An 8,236-nucleotide genomic window follows, 5' to 3' on the forward strand; every position below is an offset into this window, starting at 1 on the left:
AGAGAGTTTATACGGGTCCAGCCCATTCAGCTATAACAAAACACCATAGACTGGGGGCCTTAAACAACAGAAGTCTATTTTCCCACAGTTCTGGGGTCTGGAATCCGAGCACAAGGTGCCAAGAGGGTCAGTTCCTGGTGAGATCTCTCGTCCTGGATTGTAGAGGGCTGGCCTCTCACTGTGTCCTCGCGTGGCCAGGAAGGGGGGAGTGGGCGGGCGTGCTCTCTGATGTCTCTTCTTATACGGGCACTCATTCCCACCTCATGACTTCATCTAAACCTATTATATCCCAAAGGCCTCATCGCCAAATACCATCACAATGAGGGTTAGGGAGTTCAACGCAGGAATTTAGGGAGGATGAAATTAAGTCCATAACAGGTATATAGTTATTTTTTCAAATATCAGATTACAGCTAAGTTTCTCTAAGGGTCTGCTGTTATTATTGGAACCCTATTTAATATCGCTTTAAACTCTCTTCTCCTTGTAAATTACCTATGCATGTTGGCCTCATCACCAGCTTTCGTTTCAGCATCTATAATCACTTGAATAATCTTATTAGGGTGTCTGGGAGGACAGCTGACTATTCTCTTCCCACGTTATTTGCATGACCTTCAACAGTAAGATCATTTAGTTGGGTGGAGGATTTGAGAAAATTATAGTTGAGATTTTAATGGGCTTTGCAGATACTAAACCACTTTCAGAAACAGTACCTGACTATTTTTGTAGCAGCTTTTGAGAGAAAGGTACTATTTTGACCCCTGTTCCAAATTTGAAATGAGAAAACCTTGGCTCAAAGGGATAAAGTACTCGAGGTCACCTAGCAATGAAGAGCCAGGGTCTGGACTCTGCGCAGGTCACCTCACGTCAAGCCAGTGCTCTTCTTCTTAATCCACAGATGCCTTTTTGGAACAAACTACTCCTCCTCTTCAGGGTTACCTGATGGCGTGCTCCTCACTGGAGCAGAGACCAAGCATCGGCACAGGCAGTGATAGCAAACTGAGTATGGGGTAACATGTAGCAGTAATGGCACATCCCCCCACATACATCATTCATCTGTACCCTCAGTAGCCTCCTACAATCCAAACACTGCAGGAACAGGGAGCAGGAATACCCAGCTCCTTGGCTTCAGAAGGAATTATCCAGACATAAGACAGAAAACATGTGCAAGAAGCTGTGAGCAGGCAGCACCCATTTTTTCCTGCCTCACCTACATCCACATCCTCCTCCACTGCCCAGCCAACAGATGAAGCCATTCAAGCTGCGTAGAGAGGAGTGCTGATGATGAAACAAGAGAGTTCACTGCTGTGTATCCTTCCAAACTGTCACCTCCCCACGGTCACATCACAGATGTGGGTGTGTCTGGTAGGAGCACCCTTTTAATTCAGGGGATCTGAGATTGAAGAGGACCCATGTCTTGCTACTTGCATGAAGTCCAGAGAGACCACAAGCATGACCCATTGTTATGTACCAGCAGTGGGGTAGAAATGATGGCATCACATAATGGAGCCAGAGGACACCCTGAATTTTCTGTGTCCCAGAAGGGGTGTAGAGGTCCATCTGAAAATACCCAAGGCCCCTGAGTCAGAAATCTGGGAGAAACAAGTCCCTGGGGCCCTGGCACCAGCCCAAGGAAACACCACACCAGAAGCCTGCAGCCCACGAGCAGGACCGCTGATGTTCTGGGAGGATGTTGCTGCACCCCCGAGGACTGCTGGTGTGGGGAACAGTTTCTTGGATGGAAACAGGACTAGGGGCATCTGAAGTAGCGGGTCATCAGGGCACTGAGGCAAACCAAGGCTGAGAAGTAGGTGATCAACCCCCACCCCCAGCCCAGCCTACAGCACCACCCTGGCAAGTGTGAGTGACAGCACCAGACTGGTTGGACAGCCCTGTCCCTACTGGAACAAAGATTAGGGATAAGGAGAAAGAGGGAGAAGGAAATCTTGACTGTGACTAGGTTATAACCTATAATGGCTAAGAAATCACTGAATTTAACTGGGTTTACCCCAGAATAATTACACAACCTTTTCTGTATCAGTTTGAATGAGGACTCAAGATAGAAAGTTAGGCTAAAAACAGGAAAAATAAAGAAAGGTATTCTTTTGCCCACCTGAGTCTGTTTTGTGAAATGAATAGTTGTTACATTAGTTGTCATTTATGGTCATCAAATGTCAATATTATGCCAAGTACTTTATACATATCATCTCATTTAATCACAACAACCTTATGATATATGTATTACTGCCCCACTATATAAGACCAGAGAGATTAAGTTACCTACCCAAGGCCACCCTGATATTCATCAGTAAAGCCAGGATTTGTATGTCTCTGAAACATACACCTTGGGATTGAAGAGAATTTATCCAGGATAACATTTGTACCTTTGAATTACAAACCAGGTGACTATATTGTTCCTGTGTAACAATAAATGTAATTAAAATTATAAAACTAAAGCTCATGTTTTTTTTTGTTTTTTTTTTAAATAAATCTTTATTCAGATTATTACAATTATTTCTCCTTTTTCCCTCCATAGCTCCCCTCCACCCCTTTCCCACCCCACCTTCTGCCCTTACCTCCCCCCCACTGTCCTCATCCATAGGTGTATGATTTTTGTCCATTCTCTTCATGAACCCCCCCATACCCCTTTCCCCCTGAGAATTATCAGCCCACTCCCTTTCTATGCCCCTGATTCTATTATATTCACCAGATTATTCTGCTCCTCAGGTTTTTAATTCACTTGATTTTTAGGTTGGCTTGTTGATAGATATGTATTTGTTGTTCATAATTTTTTCTCTTTACTTTTTTCTTCTTCCTCTTCTTTAAGAATACCTTTCAGCATTTCATATAATACTGGTTTGGTGGTGATGAACTCCTTCAGCTTTTTCTTATCTGTGAAGCTCTTTATCTGCCCTTCAATTCTGAATGATAGCTTTGCTGGGTAGAGTAATCTTGGTTGTAGGTTCTTGCTATTCATCACATTGAAAATTTCTTGCCACTCCCGTCTGGCCTGCATAGTTTCTGTTGAGAAGTCAGCTGACAGTCGTATGGGTGCTCCCTTGTAGGTAATTAACTGTTTTTCTCTTGCTGCTTTTAATATTCTCTCTTTGTCTTTTGCTCTTGGCATTTTAATTATGATGTGTCTTGGTGTGGTCCTCTTTGGATTCCTTTTGTTTGGGGTTCTGTGGGCTTCCTGGACTTGTAAGTCTATTTCTTTCACCAGGTGGGGGAAGTTTTCGGTCATTATTTCTTCAAATAGGTTTTCAGTATCTTGCTCTCTCTCTTCTTCTGGCACCCCCATAATTCTGATGTTGGTACGCTTGAAGTTATCCCAGAGTCTTCTTACATTATCTTCAACTTTTTGGATTTTTTTTTTTGCTTTTTGCTTTTTCAGTTGAGTGTTTTTTGCTTCTTTGTATTTCAATTCTTTGACTTGATTCTTGTGTTCCTCTATTCTGTTTCTGGGTCTCTGTATAATATTTTTTATTTCAGTCAGTGTATGTTTAATTTCTAGTTGGTCCTTTTTCATATCTTCGAGGGTCTCGTTATATTTATCGGCCTTTTCTAGGATATTCTTAAAAAGTCTTATAACGGTGGTTTTGAATTCTATATCCAGTCGTTTGTTTTCCTCCATTTCTTTCGTTTGTGATCTGATTCTTTGACCCCGCATTTTCACTGAATCCCTGAGTTGGTAAGGTAGATATTTGTGCTAGGTTTCCAATATGGCCCAGTGGGTCTGCTTCCCCAGTTAACCTGAGGTGGACACTCTTGGTGCACCCCTTTGTGGACTGTGTGTACAGCCTTGTTGTAATTAAGTCTTTATTGTTGTTGGTATCACTGGGAAGAATTGACCTCCGGGCCAGTTGGCTGTAAGGATCAGCTGTGTCTATGCTGGGAGAAGCCCGGTGCTGGAGACAGCCCTATAGGATTAGACTTGCCAAATTGCAATAGCCTCTGTGCTCAGCTTGGATGGGGTGGAGTCTCAGTCTTGGCTTCCTGTCAGCCCCGCCCCTGCGCGCATGTGCGCTTTCAGTCCTCCGCCTTCCCCAGCTCGAGTCTCCGCCTGAGAGTCCAGACTCCCCCCACAAGAGCGTGGGTCCCCAGGGGCTCGCCTGGAACTGGGGTTCACTGCAGTCAGAACTGGGGCTTGGTGCAGTCAGAATCCTCTGACTCCCCTCCACTAGGGAAAGCCTGTGGCAACCCACGCAGCCTTTGTGCGCACCGGCGCGGCGCGTGTGCGCACTTTCAGTCCTCCACCTTCCCCGGCTCCCGAGTCTCCGCCCGAGAGTCCAGACTCCCCCTACAAGAGCATGGGTCCCCAGGGGCTCGCCTGGAACCGGGGTTTACTGCAGTCAGAACTGGGGCTCAGTCAGGATCCTCTGACTCCCTTTCACTAGGGAAAGCCTATGGCTACCTCCGCAGCCTTTGTGCGCACTGGCCCGTGTGCGCCTTCAGACTTCTGCCTTTCCCAGCTCGCGGTCCGAGGCTTCCTTCCCCCTTCCGCCAGAGGAAGTCAGCCAGGCTCTCAGCCGCCCTTCCTCTCTGCGCGCACAAAGCCCCTTTGCCGTACCTCCAATTCTCTGTGAGCTTTTCTCCTTCCTTCTAGTTGTAGAATTTTCACTCAGCCTGCTTTCCTGTGGTTCTGGATGGTGTCTGTTCTGTCTTTTAGTTGTAGTTTTGAAATTGTTGTGCGAGGCAGCAGTTTAGGTGTTTACCTATGCCGCCATCTTGGTTTCTCCTTAAAGCTCATGTTTTTTACAACACTTTATCCTAGTCTCCATTTCCCCACACACAAAAGTGCACTGATATTCACAAACCATTGAATTTCTTTCCCATCACTTGTTTACAATTTCCATAAAGAACCAGACTGCAGGTGGCAACAGAGCTGTCCTTCCCTTTCATAGGATGAGGAGGCAGCGTAGGCTGAGATGGCCTCCTGCCCTGGTAAGCAAGCAGGAATGTTAAACTTTGAAGATGCAGGCCCCTTAAAAGATCTGAGAGGTGTGCTGTTTTTCTGTGCTCACTACAAATGTTTGCTCATTAGCCTATTTGACTCCAGACGTTGGATAGGTTAGGGACATGGGAGAGGAATGCTGGAAGACCCCATGTACTGGGGGAAGGCTGGGCAGTGCAGGAAGAAAGATACCCTTTGCTCTTACATCTCTGCTGTTTCCTAAACACATGGCCAGCCAGCACCCCTGGTTTCCGGATTGCTTGTGGCTTTGTCGGAAGAAAGGATTCTTCATCTGAACAAGGGTCAGGAAACAGAAAATCATTGTCCTGCTTGAATAAAGCCTCGGGGGTTAGATCTTCAGGGAATCCAGGATCTCATTTTTTAATCCCTGCCCACAGCATCTCACCCACAGTCTCAGATTGTCCAAGAGCTTACACAGTTGCAAGATTTATAATGATCTTCTAGAGAGAGATCTGAGCACCCACCACAATTACCACTGGCCCTTCATGAAATGACAACTACTCTTTTTAAAAATATATTTTCTTTTATTGATTTCAGAGAGGAAGGGAGAAGGAGAGAGAGAGATAGAAACATCAATGATGAGAGGAAGTTGTTGATTGGATGCCTCCTGCACACCCCACACTGGGGATCGAGCCCACAACCTGGGCATATGCCCTGACTGGGAATCGTACTGTGACCTTCTGGTTCATAGGTCAATGCTCAACCACTGAGCCACACTGGCTGGGCATGACAACTACTCTTAACTTCTGATGTTGTTCTCCATGCAAAAATTAAAACTCACATTTTGAGCTCATATTTCCTCGTCCAGCCATCATTCTCCAAAGCACAAACACTGGCGCCTGGGTGCTTGTGTCTGGAGGAACTCCCGGCATAAACCTTGTCACACTGTGCCCAAACCTAGGCCCCTCACTCTGATGGATCACATCATTGGTCGTAATATCTTCTCTCAGATCAGCCAACTCTTAGGTAACTAACAGATTCCTCCGTGTCTGCCTTTACAGAGCCCTGGAAGCTGCTCTGGCTGCAAAAAAGTCTCTGGCATACACTATATTATATCAGCATAAGTCAGAGTGACACATGTAATTGTAGGGTAATGATTTTATGAACTAGTTTTACATTCAAGGAAACTGAAGCAATAAAAGATTAGGTATCTCCCCAACTTCAAACACTGAAAGGAAGACAGAGCCAGGATTAGAACTAAAATTTTCTAGTTCTCTATTCAGATTTTTTGACACTTAAACATTGTTGGGGTGTATGAAGGAGATATATATATATATATATATATATATATATATATATATATATATATATATATATCTTCCCTGACCATGTTCTGTACAAATTGACAAAACAAAGGACTGGCAACTGGAGACAAAAATATCCTTTGTTTCTAACAGAGGCCAGGTGGGAGGATGTGGCTGGCTGTTGGCCAAGTAGACCTACCAACGCTAGACCCCTATGAGGAACAAGATCCCTCCAGAAAAGGCCAGGAATTGCACTAAATGAGCTCCCTTTAACAAATGGAAACATCATACATTGGGTAAAAATGTTCCCGCAATACACCAGATTTATTTCATATTAATCTAAGTTAGGCTAATTAAAAGCTCATATCTCAACCAGCCCACTTTCATAAAGCCAGATAGGTGTGTCTTCTATCTCTATGTTAACAATCATAATAGTAATTTTTTAAGCCTTAAACAAACGCTGAGATACTGTGAGGTGGAGTGGCTATTGAACCATTCTACAATCACACCACCCCCAACCAATCTGCCTCCAGATTAAATCGGCCTGGCTAACCCCAACGCAAGGGAGATCTCTCTGTCTTTCATCAATTCATTAGCTAATAATAGTCTGTCTTAATTCAAATAAAGTTGTCATTTCCCATCCTATTCCCACCTTCAGATGTAGTCATTTCTTTCAGGCCAAAACTGATTCACCTTCTCCTAGAAAAACCATCTATTAGAAGGATCTGGATTTCAAATAGGTTGCCATCTTAGCATAGTGCCAACAAATTGCTTATTCCAGCTGCTTATTGGCTCCTTGTGGCCCGTGCAAAATATACAATGGATGTTTAAAGAATAAGAATTGAAAGATGGATTCCCCACACCATGGCAGCAAAGATTACCGATTGCCAAAGCCTTTTATAAAGTAGGTGGAGAGCACAAATGGTTCTCATCATGTCCTGTCTCCACCATCTTGATTCATCTACATCGAAAAAGGAGGAGGGTATAGTGTGGAAATGTGTGTGTGTGTGTGTGTGTGTGTGTGTGTGTGTGTGTGTGTGTGTGTGTTTCAAATTGCATTTTTTGGCTACATCTCCAGTGAGATGATTAAAGAACTTTAGCTCTTTGCAACTGGCTCAGCCATAAGTTTGACTATGCTTTGCTTTCCCAATATGGTTCTCATTTGCTTTCAACCTCATTCATTTCTTATTATTTTTGTCTCTCATAGAAAAAGGCAGCAAGAAAAATCAACCTTGGGCTTCGTTAATTAAGGCCTGCATTCTTGCTGGTATATTTCAGGAAGACAATCGGTTCCTTTTTTTGCCCCACTCTCTGGAGAACCTTATCATGTGGTTCCATTCATTCATCAGGGCTCTGTCTTTGGGGCCTGTCGCCGTGTGGTGGTCCTTACATTCATTTCCATATGGCACTGTGGACACTGTATCCGCTTATAAAGTTAATTTTTCTCTCTGCAGAGCTCCAGCAAGCAACCACTTGGATAATCTCATAAATCGTTATTGGGAAGAAGACAGACGCTATGATTTTCATAATTAAGAAAAAGGTAAGCATAGGATCTCTCAGTCTCTCTCCTCACCCCCCACCCAAATGCCAAGCATTCTAGTTCTGATTCCCTGTTTATTTGGTATGTGGGGTCCTGACCAATCTTAAGCTTAGTCTTGTTTTTTCTATGATAAACAAAAATAAAGGCAGGCAACTGTGGGTTTTTTCTCCAGAATGTGGAACCAGAGACAGTCGGGAAGAAAAGCCAGATGTCTGCCTTCTCAAGTCTCCTTCCCTCTTCAACTTTATGCCTTCTGGAAAGAAAATGGACGTGCTTCAGTCATGTTAGCTAAGCATTTTTTGTCATCTCCACCAAAATAAACCTTGCAGACTGGCTTCCAGGGGCAATAACGGCTCCTTAAGGAAAAGTTCTCCATCATTTACTCAGCAGACACTGTTCTGCTCCAGGAAGTGATGTGGGTGCCATAGGGATTCAGAGATGAGCTCACAGTGCATCTATAAGGAATATATAGATGACAGA

The 8,236-nt window shown here is 44.2% G+C and overlaps 1 long non-coding RNA gene across 1 annotated transcript in view; it reads left to right on the forward strand.

Moving 5' to 3' along the window:
- LOC308237361 overlaps positions 1-7,757 on the forward strand; it is a 132,737-nt gene extending 124,980 nt beyond the window's left edge. The window contains exon 6 of the long non-coding RNA XR_013959417.1: positions 7,671-7,757. This is a non-coding gene — a long non-coding RNA (uncharacterized lncRNA). The remainder of the gene's footprint in view (positions 1-7,670) is intronic.
- Positions 7,758-8,236: the final 479 nt, after the last annotated feature.

This window comes from Plecotus auritus (genome assembly GCF_963455305.1).
Source record: "Plecotus auritus genome assembly, chromosome: 12".
Classification (NCBI taxonomy): Eukaryota; Metazoa; Chordata; class Mammalia; order Chiroptera; family Vespertilionidae; genus Plecotus; species Plecotus auritus.